Raw genomic sequence first — 16,591 nt, 5'->3', positions numbered from 1 at the left:
CAAAGTCTTTCCTGACCCTTAAAAAAAAAGTTCTAGTCAAAGTGTTTCATCAAATCTGGGGGTAAGCGATTGGAATCTTTCTGTTTTTTTTTTTTTTTTAAATATTTTATTGATTTTCTTCCCCCCCCCCCCCATTTTCTTTATAACATTAGCAGGGCACATTAATTACAATCCATTTGCAGCAAAGAATTAAACATAGTATTACAGACAGAGAACAAAAATCAAATAATGAACAAACTATTCCATCCCCACGGAATCTTTCTGAATGATTAAATGTGGGCGGTAAAATTGACTCTAAGGAATTAGTAATCCAACAATGTATCAGACCCTGATCAGAGTTGACTGTTTGCTTTAGAACAGGTTTTGTGCTCTGGAGTTGCAAGTTGAAGGCCGGAACATCCACTTTGGACCAATTCCTACACTTAGATGCTGATTTAAATAGGCCTGTTAAAGGAGTAGCTGGGATCCTAATAGCAAATGGTACTGCTAAATGGTCAGACCAAAGTAGCAGAAAAGGAAGGTCTGTAGACAAATCTTTAACATCAGAAAAATTAGATTCAAATGTTGACCGGCCTCAAGAGTGGGAGCCGATTTACACAGGGCCAAGTTCAGGACACCCAAATTCTCAATGAGAGTGACTTTCTCACTGCACTTGGGGTCTTTTAAATTGATGTTGTGATCTCAGAGGAATGTAAAATTGGCAAATTTAGGAATATGTGGGCCTAATAAGTCAGGGATGATGACACACCAATTCCAGCATACCCGGGAGGCCGATAAATCAAGGCCCTAGACATTGTAAATTTGTGTGGAAGGGAAAGAGAGCAGAGCAAAGCTTCACAGACGGGAAAGGGGAGCTCTTCCATTTTGCATTTAAACTCATTCTTATAGATAGTAGCAATCCTCCCACCTCTCTAATCCTGTCTACCTCTCCCAGTAATAGAGTAATTAGGTGGAAGTGTAGCAATCACATACGGCAGTGATCCATCCTGGAGTCATGTCTCCATTAAAAACAGGGCAATTGAGTTGTTTTTTCTTAAAAAATTAAATAGCTATTGCTGATGCCTAGGTAGGGAGTGGCAGTTAATATTAAAAAAATGAAATTTCTTCATGTAGCTTCTACCTAGCATTGTTGTCAGTTTGCAGCGATCAGCATTTCCTATCACTGTGTTGGGACTTATGTCATATGGTTGAAATTAAAAACCACAATAGCTACATGTTAGTGGGCTCACACATAGATCTGGGGTCTGGCAGATTTCAGGACAGTCAGTTCAAAGTGTATTAAGTTGGGCAGAAGATTTTATATATATATATATATATATATATTTACTTAAAAGGACCAGGGTTCCTGGCCCTGGCCCTGGTCGAACGCAGACAGGTGAAGACAGCACGCCAGTAGTGCGCACTGCTCCCTGTCCATCCTAAATAGGGCTGTATTGATTGAAGCTAGACCACTGACTGCCGCAGTCTGACGGCACCCCCAAAATGGCCACCAATGGCATGGAAGCAGCACTTAAAATGTCCTATAGCTTCGAAGAAAAATTAAAAAATGCAAAAGGAACAAGAGGCCCCGGGTCCCTCAAATGTCACTGAACAAATTCCCCAGTTAAAAAACTGTTATTTTTAAAACACCCCAGCAGTCATGCGTAACAATGCCAAAAACAAGCACCCTACCTTTCTGCACGTCCCTAGCCATCCTAACAAACATTGGTATAGCCAATAGGTCTCACCTTTGGGACCTTGTAAATAAAAAGAAAAAAAACTGAAGTATAAGACTTAATGTTTAAATTTACTTCGTATTTAGGATATCCGAAATGTAAACGTGAAGTCTTAAACTTCATTTTCTTTTTTTTTTTACTTACAAGGTCCCAATGGTGAGACCTATTGGCTATGCCAATGCTTGTTTATATTTGTGATTCAATGTTGTGGAGAAAAGCTTTTGGGAGGTTGACAAATTTGTGGTTGAGCTCTGCCTTTCTGTCTTTGGTTGATGTTTATAGCTCTCAACAAATGGTCGCAGGGGTGTCAAATCGAAAGGTATGAATTTTGGCAACTGTTACTATGTGGCACTTAGCTTTAAGTTCAATGGCTTATGCTGGTTTCTGTGATAACATAATTCCTGTAAGCTGTATGCTGCTTGAACAGGGTTATTGACCCTTCTTTGCATCTGATGCCTTCTGACTCGTCGGTTCCTGCACAGACTTGTGACAAGTGCTGGTTTGAACTGTTGGTTGATGCACCTGGAAGCATGGGGTCCAAACTCAGCCTCAGGGATGAACGAGTCCTGCATCTCTCCGATGCATTAAGCCCAGTGCAGGGGTGTTAGACTGCTGTTAAAAGTTTCAATGCTTTTATTGCATGCTGTGATTGTGTCCGGTGAAGCTTGAAAATACTGGGTGGTGAGACTCATTGAGGCTGGAGAGCCCAGAGTGGCTGGTTAAGGACAAACATGCAACAGCTCTCCCGGGGGGTCTGGTTCACAAGGATCTCGGCATGCTATTTACGGGCCGCCCAAGATGGAATGGTTGCGATAGATCATGGCTGCTTCAGGTCAGTGCAAGTTTGATCACAAGGGTTGGCCTAGACAACTTTTGAAGCCAGGCCCCTGATTCTCAGTCTTGATCTTAGATTCTGGGTCTCACTGCCAAGTGCAAAGTACCCAGCCCCCCCCCGCCCCCAGCTTTAGGACCCTGCAGTGCCCGCCCCCACCCCGTCGTGCCTTTGCAGGACCACTCTACGTCACTTGCCTTTCTCTGGCAGTTATGGCCTCTCATGTACATCGTGTGCTCTTGTATGATGGTATGCAAAAACAACAGTTGATGGACAGAATGCTGAACAATGTCATACATTCACCCCAGTACAGTGATCTGGGCCTAAATCCATCGTTTTTTTGCACTCCACACCACCCCAGTTCAGGCATGGCCATATGCAAATCATCCTTGACCCTGTGCCTCATGGGAACAGTGCAGCCCGAACTGCCAGGCCATGTCTTCCCTGGACCAGAATCAAGCATCCTAGGATCCGTTTCTGGCTATCAGACATCATCAGCCAGGATAGCTTGACTCCAGTGCTGTGGAGAGCACGGGACTCACGTCTGAGCATACCCGTCCCACTCGGGGTGACAAATGCAAAAACAACAGTTGATGGACAGAATGCAGAACAATGTCATACATTCACCCCAGTACAGAGATCTGGGCCTAAATCCATCGTTTTTTTGCACTCCACACCATCCCAGTTCAGACATGGCCATATGCAAATCAGCCTTGACCCTGTGCCTCATGGGAACAGTCCAGCTCGAAATGCCAAGCAATTTCTTCCCTGGATCGGAATCAAGCATCCTAGGACCGGTTTCTGGCTATCAGCCGTCATCAGCCAGGATAGCTTGACTCCAGTGGTGTGGAGAGCACAGGACTCACGTCTGAGCATACCCATCCCACTCGGGGTGACAAATGTAAAAACAACAGTTGATGGACAGAAAGCAGAACAATGTCATACATTCACCCCAGTATAGAGATCTGGAACAAAATCCATCTTTTTTTGCTTACCACACCAACCCAGTTCAGACATGGCCATATGCAAATCTGCCTTGACCCTGTGCCTCATGGGAACAGTCCAGCCCGAACTGGCAAGCCATGTCTTCCCTGGACCGGAATCAAGCATCCTAGGACCGGTTTCTGGCTATCAGCCATCATCAGCCAGGATAGCTTGACTCCAGTGGTGTGGAGAGCACGGGAGTCACGTCTGAGCATACCCGTCCCACTCAGGGTGACAAATGCAAAAACAACAGTTGCTTGATTCCGGTCCAGGGAAGACATGGCTTGGCAGTTCGGGCTGGTCTGTTCCCATGAGGCACAGGGTCAAGACTGATTTGCATATGGCCATGTCTGAACTGGGTTGGTGTGGTGAGCAAAATACCGATGGATTAAACCCAGATCTATGACTGGGGGTGAATGTTTTGCCATTGTGCAACATTCCGTCCATCAATTTTTGCTTTTGCACTTGTATGATGGTATGCATGTGCCGGTGGAAATGGGCGGAAGGGTGGATTATGCCGCGACTAGGCTTCGGCTCCAGGTCCACTCCTATTTCTATAGTTGCAGCAAATTTTGCAGTGAGAGACCCCCAATGGCTGCCTGTAAGCCATTTACTGTCCCTTGTACCGGGTGGGGCTCTCTGAATACGCAGGCAAAGCAGTGAGTAGGAGGTTGTGCTGACTCCACAACCTGCATCCGACCTGGCGGGGTCGCCCTTGCAGTGTCAAACTCCTCCCGCGCAGGGCATCTATCATCGCAGCACTCTGACCGCACTGCTCCCTGTTTTATGGTCCTCGGACAGGAAGACCTCCGCTCCCGCCAGGTCCCACCAGATGAGCGCAAGCTCTATGGAGTCAGGGGGTTGTTTGTTGGCGGCTTGGCTCCCACCAGTTCCTCGTTGGTGCTTCCTAATGCTTGCAGCTTCGTGCATCTATGTCGACCATACTGATGTAATAAGGTCCCTAATCTGTTTATCATTCTGTGCTTTATTTTTAACCATAATCTAGTAATACAACGATTTTAAATTAACATGAGCCTTACTAAAAGTAAGCGGGCTACGTGTTTAATCAGTAGGCCTGTGGCTTTGGCAGTGTTTCTACACACATGTTGTTAGAGGAAAAAATGTTGTTTGGAAAACATCCGAAACTGATTTAGCAGGAGGTTGTTGTAATGTACACCAAAGCCCGTTCTCCCATGGCTGTTCAAGGACAATGGAAGATGTGCTACAGCATTTCGGCCTTGGAAGCGGTGAGCTGAGGCCTGCGGCGCGTCGGTACTTTTTGCACCCCAGTGCGCAGCTGACTATCTCGCTGCAGCCTCACGAGGGCTGCACGTACCCTGAATCCCTTCACCTCATCGTGTGATGGTTACTGCTGAATCAAAGTGTGGTTTAGAACTCCGCTATCTTTATTTTTTATCACTTCATGCCCTGAAACGTGTTGGAACATCTTGTGTGCAGGGATGGGACATAGCCTTAATGGCAAACACATGGGCTAGGCTTGGACCCCTGGAATGTGCTGCTTATGAGGGCCGGTGCTCGAATGTTTGTGGACTCTAAGCAGAAGCAACAAGGAGCGGTCCATTCAAGTCCTTGCTCGCAGGGCCCCTTTATTGGCCGACTGCGAACTTGCTTGTTCTCAAAAGCACCTTGTTGAAACTTCAGAGAAAGGCGGTGAGCTGGGTCGTATCCATTTATAAATCCAGATTTGTGCTAGCTTTCTGACACATTAAGACGTTCATGACACATCTCGTTGCCCTTCCAGATGGCCGCTTCACTGACTACGGCAAGATCGAGCTGGTGTTCTCTGGAAGCCCGGAAAGAATTCAAGGTGAGTGATCTCGCACTCACGCACGGAATGTGCTATTAACTATCCAGAAAGAATGGCGTCACGCTGTATAGATTTGTATCAATCTCAGACTCGTCGGGGGGTAATAAATTGGGTGCTGCAGCCCTCGTTGATGGATTGTGAGTAATTCGATTTTTAAAATCAAAGATTTAGAGGGGGTGCCTGGAAACGCCACAGAGTTTGCCTTAGAAGTAAAAAACAAAACAAGTGCGCGCGCCTCACGCTGAAAGTAAAACGAGGTGAGGAGGAGGCAGCAGGGGGAGGGGAGAGAGGAGGGGGCCTGCGCATGTTTCCTTTGCTGGAGCGAGCATGAACCATCTGTTAATTACAAACAGATGGTTTCAAAGCTCGCTCTTGTAAGGGAATCGCCAAATGTGCACGCGGTGCCTTCAAAGGAATGCATTGCGTGCACGTTTTTGCATCAAAAACGGAATCGATTTCTAAAGGTCTCCTCCTATGCAACGCATGCTCGCTGCATAGGTGAGACCTAAAAAGGGCCGTAGTGAATGGAGACTCCGTCTCCAATCCTTACCTTCTTCCTGCCTTTTGTAGCTTGCAGATCTCCTCCTACCACATGTCTCTTCCTTTTCTTTCAGGCCACTTCACACCTCAGCAGAGCAGTTTGGCTCAGCCTGTCAATGGCTGGCAAATCTAGAGCTGGAATCAGGCACATCAGAAAATCAAGTTTAAAAACTTATTTTCTGTCATAGTTATAATTAATATAACCGTGGCAAGCAATTGGATTTATTCTAACTATCATTTAGACACTTTAACCGCTTCACCGCGTCGGTAATTCCTTAGCTGGGTGGGGCCGTGTCGGCCAACTGACGTGCACACCACTACGAAGGTAGTGCTCGGGACGGCCTTTGGCCGACGGCCGCATGGAAGGGGTTAAATTATTAATTTAGCTCACTCATTAAAGTTTAATAAGGCCATCCCATGTAAGCCTATGAAGCTAATGCATTACAATGGGGACAACAGAAATTGACACTTGTTCCTTTCCCAGAGCTTATAAAGCATCTTGTATAATGCCCCTGCTTATTTTAACATAGCACCCTACCTTTCGGGCACATACGGTTGACCTTAGGGATGACATATATGTAAAAATACGGTAGTATTGAAGACTTTGAAAGTACCTTTAATTCCAAGTGGAATTTGAACATAGTATTATTTTGAAGAAGCTTGGAAAGCTGGGTTCACTTTTAAAATACAGCAGGCAACACAGCAGTGCACACTTAAGTGCATTAAATCTGCTGGGCCTATAAACCTACATGGCTTACCATATACTAGGGGCTTACAAGTAAGTTGTCATACTAATTCTAATTAAACCAAATTAACATATAACTTTTACACAGAGAACGGGCCCTGGCCCGGGTTACCAGGCCCCAGGGAACAATCAGAGACAGTAATCACCAGTATCAGTTGAAAGATGGGGGTGATCAGGGCAAAATGGATGATTTTCCCATACATTCAAATCGAAAGGCCACACCTATGTAGTGCTAAAAGTTAGTTTCTTATGGTAACATAATTTACAAGAGTGAAATGGAAGGATCAATTGAGAGAGAGACAGAGAGAGAGAGACAGACAGACAGAGACAGACAGAGAGAGAAAGAAAGAAAGAAAGAAAGAAAGAAAGAAAGAAAGAAAGAAAGAAAGAAAGAAAGAAAGAAAGAAAGAAAGAAAGAGAGAAATTTTGAGAGAAAAGGTGTACTTCGAAAGGTATATATTTAAGAAAGTGAAATGGACCCTTACCTTTCAAACTTCCTCATTAAAATCGCCATTCCCTATCCTTGAGTACACACAGCCATCAAAACGCCAGGAATCAAGCACATAATCTTCAGAGTAAGAGTTCAAGGCCTTAGACATTAGGCCACAGTGAATCTTTATTGGCCTACATCAAAACTTACTTATGACATTCAAATTGAAATTAAGCCTGGGCGGTGTTTGTGGAGTCCCGCGTAGCGTAACTTCTCGAAGCGCAAACAAAACTCTGCTGTGCTACTCAAGCAGTGGAGTGCGTTAGATATTCGCTGTGATTTTCAGTGCTAGATGCTTGTCCGCACTGTGCAATCATCGCGAACAGCACCTTGCACAGCGCAAGAAGGCGCTGCTTCCTTACTGCCGCTCAAGTAGATATTTACTTGAGTGGCAGATTTCTCAACGCGAACAGACAGTTTCTCAACGTGAGCAGTGGCGAGCATACGTGACCACTCGCAATGAGAAATCTGACCGCCCGTGTTGAGCAATCTCGCCGGGTGGTTATTTTCCACGCTCGTCCTCACCAACTTGATGTTGATGATCGCAAACAAGGAAAAATCTCTCCGGAAGGTGCATTTTCCTTGATTGTGCTCGCCAACTTGACATTGATAAACGCATTATTCAGATTAACCAAAACAACTATTTTGAAGAGTCATGGCGGATCTTCTCAGGACAATTTGTAAGTCACAGCCTGCAAGACAAAATTCAAGATAAGAAGGTGTGTCATGCGCTCATCAAAGGACAGAGAGAGAAAGAGAGAGAGAGAGAGAGAGAAAGAGAGAGAAAGAGAGGGAGAGAGAGAGAGAACGAGCGAGAGAGAGAGAAAGAGAGACTGTGAAAGGAAGAGAGGGAGAGGGAGAGAGAAAGAGAGGGAGAGGGAGAGAGAAAGAGAGGGAGAGAGAGTGTAGACACTGTGGACTCAGGCCCCACTGCTCACCTGCTGCCACCGGTGTGTCTCCAACCATGTGCCGGTATACACTGCAGTCCACCAGGTCCCTTATCTGAGTCCAGATCATGAATGGCAGAGTCCATACAATTGCACACGCCATCATCGCTTACCATCCCTGCGCACACAGGCTGCTGCACCCTAGCCCCTCCCACCGCCCAGCAGTGATTGCCCGCCCCTGCGCACCCAGGCCTCACTGCTCACCTTCTGCCACCGGCCTGTCTCCAAGAGGGCCCACCACATGCAAGTGCAAGCTCCAAGCCTGGGGCCCGCGACCTTGGCAGCCTCCACATCATGCAGCCCAGCACCTTTGACCACCAGGTCACACACTTGATTCTGGGTCTTGATTCTGCAATGGCAAAGATCATATCAGTGCAAATGTCATCATCGCAAGCTGCACACCTGCTCAGATCTTTAGGTGCCACTAACTCTGTGAACCGCGAGGCAACGCCAGGTGGTGCAGGCTTGCGCTGCCTGCTGGCTCAGCCCTACACTGCAGTCCAGTAGGGCTCACATATAACCTTGCCAGTCCGGACCACCAGGACAGCGCATCATCGCAGGCTGCACACCCGCTCAGCACTTAAGGTGCCCCTACCTCAGTGCACCGAAAGTCACCATCCCAAAGCGGTGTGCCTGTGCCGGCCGCAGTGTATCTGGTGCCACCAAGTCTGTGCAACGCAGGTCATGGACCCTTTATGATTGAGTATTGTGGTGCGGACGCCATCATGTCACCTCCGGCATTGGGGAATGTGATGTGGTAGGGCCCTAGGCCCGCATGCATAAATAATAACCACACTGATACACCCAGATAGAGAGTGGAAATGGCACCCAGCACTTGCGCCCGGCTCTTTTTATTGGCAGGGTCACATGTCCTGTGATGCTTTGCTGGATGGGTTTGGTGTGGGTGTAAACCAGCTGGGAGAGAGTGGTATGGGCCTGAGGACAACTAGACCTGTGAACAGCAGATCACTATAGGGAAGACCTGGGATATGTAGCATTGTCGTCCCCCCTGTAAGCGTCGGCAGAGTGGGCTGGCCTGACATGTGCCAATCCAGCATGGGGATGTGAACAATGACCACGGGGCTCTGGGCGTGGTTCCGACCTGGCCTGAACAAGGAAGTAACTAATGCATGTGTCTCTGTTGTAGTGTCGGCACCACCAGGACCGCAATCGGTAAGGTTGCACCCTGTGACTCAAGTCCCACAACATCAGCAGCATGGACGTAATAGATCATGGATCATAGACATGACACATCTTTGTGAATATAAATGTCTAATGCACAGTCAGTAGAGTGTTGTAGCTGGCACAGTACAGGGCCTTGCAAACCCCACCTTACTTTGTTGGCCCGTGGAGGGCCAGCCAGAATCTTTTACAGAATGACAAGTTCATCGGAAGAGGAAGAGTTCAGTCCGCAGTCTGATTGCTGTGTCATTGGTTACCAGACAGAATATGGCAGTCTATGTCGAGGTCCAAGGTGAGTGTCGTAGAGTGAATCGGGTGACAGTGGAAGGTGATGATGCGGAGGGCAGAACCAAGCAGAAACAGGCCATATGGCGGAGATGAATTCTACCGCTTTCTTCTTACCACTAAGGCAGATTCATCGTCATCTGTGACAAACTGTGTGGCAGTGACACCTCGGGGGCCGGAGGTGGAATGTCTGCTGCACTGTGTGGCACTGACACTTCAGGGGGGGAGATGTGGATGGAGTGATAGCAGCAGCATTCATCTGTGCCAGGCCTTGTGGCAGCAATGCCATGAGGAGGGTCTGCAGGGCACGGAAGAACCCAGCTACCTCTTGCTGGTGTACAGCCATGGCAGCCGTTCTTTCCGCATGCGTCCGCTCTGTGTTCTTCATGATCCTCCGCATGTGTCCCAACTCCCGGGTGACCTCCCTGTAGCCACTCTGACTAGACAGTTGTTCTTGTCTCTGAGTCAGGACTCCAGCAATGCCAGCCATGGATCATTGGAGAGCATGGAACAGACTGTGTGTGTCCATTAGGGACTGTGAGTGTTCCCTGATGGGGCTTGGACACCCACGTATGGCATCTAGTTTGGCTGCCATGCGGTTGAACCCCACCCGCACCTGTTCAGCCAGCTTCTCCTGGCACCCCAACACAAGGTGTTGGAAGGCCATGTGTTCTTCGTGGGGGTCCGGGGAGGTACCCTTGGTGGTGGGTGCTGCCTGCTGTGTGGTCTGTGCAGGGAGGGGGGTCTCCTTGTGGCAGCTGGGCTGCCCTGCTCCTGGAGGTGGGTTGACATAGCTGTCAATGAACTCTTGGAGGGCGTTGGTGTCGAAGTTGTGGTGTCCTCTTCATCATCAGAGAAGAGAGGTTCGGCCTCATCTGCAGGAGGTATTAGTTTTTCCTCTGCAATGTGAAGGGGGGATCTGCAGTTTAACATTGTGTTCATATGTATGTTGAGGCATTGTACATGTTTACATACAGACTGCTGACAGTGTACATTGTGACTATTTGGGAGGAGCTGCCTATTTGATGCGGGACAGTGGACATTTCGACAACATCACAGATGTGTGTTTGTACTTGTACATTGTCAACTCACATTTCCCTGCAATGGCAGATGTGATTGGCTAGTTTCTACACACAAGCGGCACCAGTTGTGTCCTCTGTTCTATTGTGGACTTGTTGCAGTTTGTACCGCATTGTTGTCAATGTTGATGTGCTCTGCATGTTATGTGTGTGTGCTGCATTTTGGGTGAGTCGCCCCTGCAGCTCTGGTTTTGCTGCCCTTTATCCCTTTCATGCGATGTGCCTTTGACTTCTGTGCTTATACAGTGCTGAGATGTTGCATACTTGGGTACATTGGTCTCTTGGTGGAAGTTTGGGCTCTGGGGCATGGTTTGTCCACAGAACTGCTATACTTAATCGTGCATGTGTGCCATTGTGCCCATCTCCCCCCGTCCCCCAGTCTTTACCCTGGTGCTGTTGTGTCAGGTCATGTTGAGCAGTGTTCGGTCCCCCAACTCCTGCCACCGTCTCCTCACAGATGACTGTGGACACCATTTCCTCCATCTCGTCCAGCTCCACCTGTGGCGCTGGACTCCTACCTCCAGTCTGCATTGCTGCCTTCTGGTTGTTGGTGAGCTTCTGCTTGGATTTGCACTACATGTCATTCTAGCGCCTCCTGACCTCTTCCATTGTCCCCTTCAACACTCCGACTGCATTCACATTGTCCATTATGGACTGCCATATTCCATTTTTTGTTGCCAATGACACAGTGGAGGTGACGAACAGTAGTTAATGGTGTTCTACCACCTCCGTTATCAGGATCCTGTTTTCCTGAGGACTGAACAGTGTCTTCCTCTTCTTGTTGTTCTTGCCCTTCCCTCACCCCAAGGTCCCAGGCTGGTCCTCCGGGGGGCATGTGGGGTTCTGGTTGTCCTCTGTACATGCTCCGGTTACCTCCATTGTGCTTCGCAGTTGTTTTGCTTTTGTTTGTGTTTTTTATCTACTTTTATAGTGATTTTTCCCACCTGACGTCTGTGACTTGCAGGCCTGGTGAAGATTATCGCTGATTTTTTAATCGCTGTTGGGCCCATCACAACTATTTATGCGTTGGGGTTTACATTTTATCGCCGTTCCGGTGTTATTTTACTGCGATAGACGGTGATATGAAACACTGCGATAACCGATTTTGGCGATGATTATCGCACATGCTTGACAATATCCTCCTTAGTTATCCCATTTGAATCAAAAACCCATGCCTATCTAGTACAGTAGGTTTGTATCTACCTACAGTAGCATCATTTACAGAGTGGAATGGAAAGATGGAGAGAGAGCGATTGTTTTTATTCTCTCTGGTAAGGCATACTTAAAAAAAGATATATTCAAACAAAGGGAAAAGAAAAAATATTTTCCAAATTTTATCAAAGAAATTTCAAATGCCAATTCTTGTAATTGAACACACACAACTATTGAAACACTAGAAATCAAACCCATAGCCTTTAGAAGAAAAGACTAAGGCACAAACCACTTGGCTACAGTGACTCTACAAAAATGAAGTTAAGACATTTGAATTGTAAACCCGCGCCTCAGTAGTGCTGAAGGTTAGTCTCCTACAGCAACATCATTTACAGAGTGTAATGACGAAGAGAGAGGCAGACAGAGAAATTGTTTTATACTTAGACAAAGTGAAAAGGAAAAATATTTTTCAACCTTTATCAAAGTAACTGCTGCTCCCTATAACATAGCCAATAAACACAATGAATCAATCCGATAACCTTCAGAGTAAGGCTCTAAGAACTTACCCACTAGGCCACAGGGATGCTATAACAGATTTGACTTACTCAAAACTTAGTTATGACATTCAAATCGAAAACCTACACCTATGTATTGCAGAAGATTAGTGTACACCTCCAGTAACATCTTTTACAGAGAGGAATGGAAATACAGAGAAAGAGAGAGAAGTTTTATTCTTTGGGATAGTGCATACTCAAAAAAAGAGATATTTGGAAAAAGTGCACACAAAAAACTATTTTCCAACCTTTAACAAAGCAATTACCATTGCTATTCTTGCAAGTGAGCACATACAACACTTGGTACAAGCCCTCCTACAGGAGACACACCTGACGTCACAGGAAGTGGATTGACTACAAAAGAAATGGCGTGGAGTGATATGCGCCACGGGGTACTCGGCCTTTGCCAGGGGCACACTTATCTGGGTTAGGCCAGAGGTCCCCTTTAAGAAATATACCAGACTCATTGACAGGGAAGGTTGTTATGCTATCCTGACGGGTCTGTTAGAAGATCAGCCGATACTGACAGGTTGTGTAGACGCCCCCAACGCAGACCAAGATCATTACTGGGCCACCCTCACGGGTGTCTTGGCTCGTCACGCAGGGATCCCGTGGCTCTTGGGAGGAGACCTTCACCAGATGCATTCAACCCGCCCAATGCTTGGCTAGAGAAAAGTCTCCATCAGCCCACCCACTTGGCGGAGCATCGTCATATGGAAGACTAAGAGAAAAGGTCAGGCACAACCTAATGCTGCATTGCGGCTGACGTAGGTCTGTGCTCGGCCAAATACACTCACTGTTCTAAGCCAAAGCAGTTGTTGCAGGCAGGATACAGTTGATGGAGTGCAGTGCTCGTGAGATATAAGTGAAGTTAAAAATGACTATGGGGACAAAAAATAAAGTTTATTGAGTATTGTCTGCATGTCATGGGATAAAAATCGATCGCCTGATAGTGTAAAACAAATTTACTATCTCCTGGCGAGTAGTGAGGTCGACATGTTTCAGCCGTGATGCAGCTTTGCCCGGCTTTCTTCAGGACCTAAAATTAGCTGAAAAAATGCTACTGCAAGGAAGGCAATCAAATGTGAAGATGTACACAGTGATTTACACAAGATAAGAAAATAAATCAGTGGTTTGTTGCCACCCTACCCGACATGATTCTCATGTGTGTGTAGGTGAGACCGTTTCCTTCTTTCCTGAAACACAAAAAACTGTTGTAAGTGCCAGGGTAAGACTGAATCCGGTGAAAAGACAAATAGGAGTTTACAGATTCAAACAAGTCAATAGAAGTGGATTATAGATTTATAATCGACTATACCAGTTCATTATTGTAACTTTTTCGGCATCTATATGAATTTTTATACATTGTGTTAGTACTCACCCAGCTTTCTGTGGGAGTGTGCCTCACCTCAACCGGCAACTGCTCGGCGATGGAGGCCCCGCTCTATTCGTGAACAAAACAGATATAGGAGGTGAATATCTCATCCTCCTTATGTCAAATGTTTAGTCCTCATAGATTCGAAAATCAAAAAAAGAAACCTAAAACAACAGAATTAAAACATGGCGCTCTACACCACGGCTGATCATTCGGCTGGCAATTGGCATAATGTAATTAGCTTGCATTCAATGATGATAAGATTCAGTGATTTATCAGTTATTGCTGATATGATTATGTTTATTCAAGAAATTAATATTGTCTATCTTTGAAATTAAGAACACATTGCCATTGAACCAACAGGTATCAAACCCATAAACTTCAGAGTAAAGTGTCCAAGATTTTAACCACCAGTCAACAGTGACACTTAACTGAGTGAAATCAAAACTTGTTTATGACATTCAAATCAAAAACCTACCCTTATGTAGTGCAGTAGGTTAGTGTACATCTACATTAACATTGTTTACAGAGTGGAATGGAAGGACATAGAGAGAAAGGAAGGTTTTTTATTATCTGGGGTAAGACGTACTAAAAAAAATATAGATAAAAAAAGTGAAAATAAAAGCTATTTTCCATACCTTTATCTAAGAAATTACCCTTCACCCTCCTTCTACCTGAGCAAAGGCAAAAAATTGAAAAAACAGGATTCAAACCCATAACCTTCAAAGTAAGAATCTAAGACTATCCACAGTGACTCTAAACTTGTCACTCTCAAAACATATTTAATACATTCTAATTGAAAACTCACGTGTATGTAGTGCTCTGGGTTAGTTCCCTACAGTTCATTTACAGGGTGGAATGGAAGGATGGAGAGAGAGAGAGAGAGAGAGAGAAGGTGAGAGAGCGAAAGTCATGCTTTATGTCATTTTTACAGAGACAAAATTGCTATATGAGTTATTATATGATCCTAGAGGTTCCCGCCAGAGACTTTAAACACACAACAGGTAATGAATGGAGAAATGCATGCAAATTGTCTAACCACTGGCAAACGTAGAGGGTGGCCTTTTATCCAAATGTATTTATCGACTGTGCCACTCTTGGCAGAGGCCCAGCTTCTGTAAATAAGTACTGATCATACTCCTTAGTCCATCCCGAGTTGCCAACGAGAGAAACTCTCCAGAAAGGAACACTATCAACTCCAGACTGGCTTCAGACTTGATGAGAATCTTCAATTAGGTATCCCTTGGATTGTGTGAAGCAGCAAGCAAGGAACCTACATCTGCAACCTTTACCATGTTAGTGTTACTTCAAACACACAAGAGTTGATGGGAGTATTGCTTGCAAATAGTCTAACCACTGGCAATCACACACAGACACAGTAAGCGTTCCAACTTTTTTCCCACTATTCATACCACTCTGTACATATGCCCCGTCTATGTAAATTGTACTGACCCGATTCCCCCTGGCAACAGTTCTTCTGAACTGATAGACTCGGCACCTTTCTGAAAGGAATAGAATCAACCCCAGCCTTTTTTGTGCCTAAGGCTTCTTCACTGTGAAATAGCTTGGATCCTATGGCACGACAAGCAGGGGACCTATGTAAGTACATACCTTTTGCCACTTAGGGCATCATATAAAACATACAAAAGTGATGGGAAAATCCTTACAGATAGTCTAACCACTTCCAGTTGCTTTAGAAAGCATTCTAACTCATTGTTTTTCGCCCCCTCATGTAAACCGGTTTTGACGAGGCTCCTCTCGGAAAAACCCAACTCAAACTGCTAGAAGAGGCCCCATCCAGAAGGGAAGATGAGCAACCGCAGATAGGGTTTGGCCTTATTAAAGCATAGTAAGACACTGTGCTGAACTTTAAGCCATTTTCTTGCCCCTAACCTATTGTCATTTTTCCAGACAGCTAGGTAGGAGGTGTGCACTACTGGCGCCCTTTTGTATTAGAGTAGGGGCCGCAGACACTTGTGCTGCCCCTTCTGTAATACAGATAGCGCTGGCGCACATGTTGTGCCAGCACTATTCCAAGAGGGCATTCCCCAATTTGCATGAGGGCATGGCCTTATTCAAATGAGGGAATCTCTATACCTCTGCGCCCACGCTGTTTTATGTTAGTGTTTCTAAAAAGTTTATGAGTGTTAAATGTATATACACCAAGTTGTATGGATGAGTCAGTGGGTGTATGAGTGCCTGTATGGATGATTTAGTGAGTGCGTGAATACTGGAGCTCAAATCAACATCTACCATCAGTTTTTTGAAATGTCAATACTACACAATAGTATATTACATAGTGCTGATTTAGAAATGAAAACTTGCTGAAAAATTACTTACATTGTGCTTTTCTCAACTTTTCACAAAAAAATCTGTCTCTTTAACACCTTTCTCCTCAATAGCAACCCAGTGGAACCAGTAGGTCAAAAGTTCACAGCACATTCTAGCCCTTTCCCTGCTAGGCCCTCCCCCTATGCTAAGCCTTTCTTTGCCTATTTGTGGTAGTTCGCACTTAGGTCCCTGTAACTTTTTTGTCCACATAAGGTATCCACGTCAAATTTGTGCCCTTTTTTCCAACACCCTGAGGATTCTTAAGGTACCCAGGGTTTGTGGGTTACCCTGGGGGGGACCCAGAAATTAACCAAAATACAGCATAGGATTTGAGGTGCTGAAATCACCATCTTCCCAGCTTTCAGGGACATTCAGGCTTTTGTCACAAAACCAAACCTTTCTACACAGTTTGGCATTTTACTGGGGCATTGCCTGTTTTTCCTAAATTGTGTGCTTTGAACTTCCTTCCAGTTAGAGGTAGAAATGGGTATGAAAGCAATAATGAATCCCAGAAAGCTATACATATCCGGAAAGGCAGACACATTTCTGAAT

Source organism: Lissotriton helveticus, chromosome 2_1 (genome assembly GCF_964261635.1).
Source record: "Lissotriton helveticus chromosome 2_1, aLisHel1.1, whole genome shotgun sequence".
Taxonomy (NCBI): Eukaryota; Metazoa; Chordata; class Amphibia; order Caudata; family Salamandridae; genus Lissotriton; species Lissotriton helveticus.
This window is presented reverse-complemented; position numbering follows the sequence as displayed.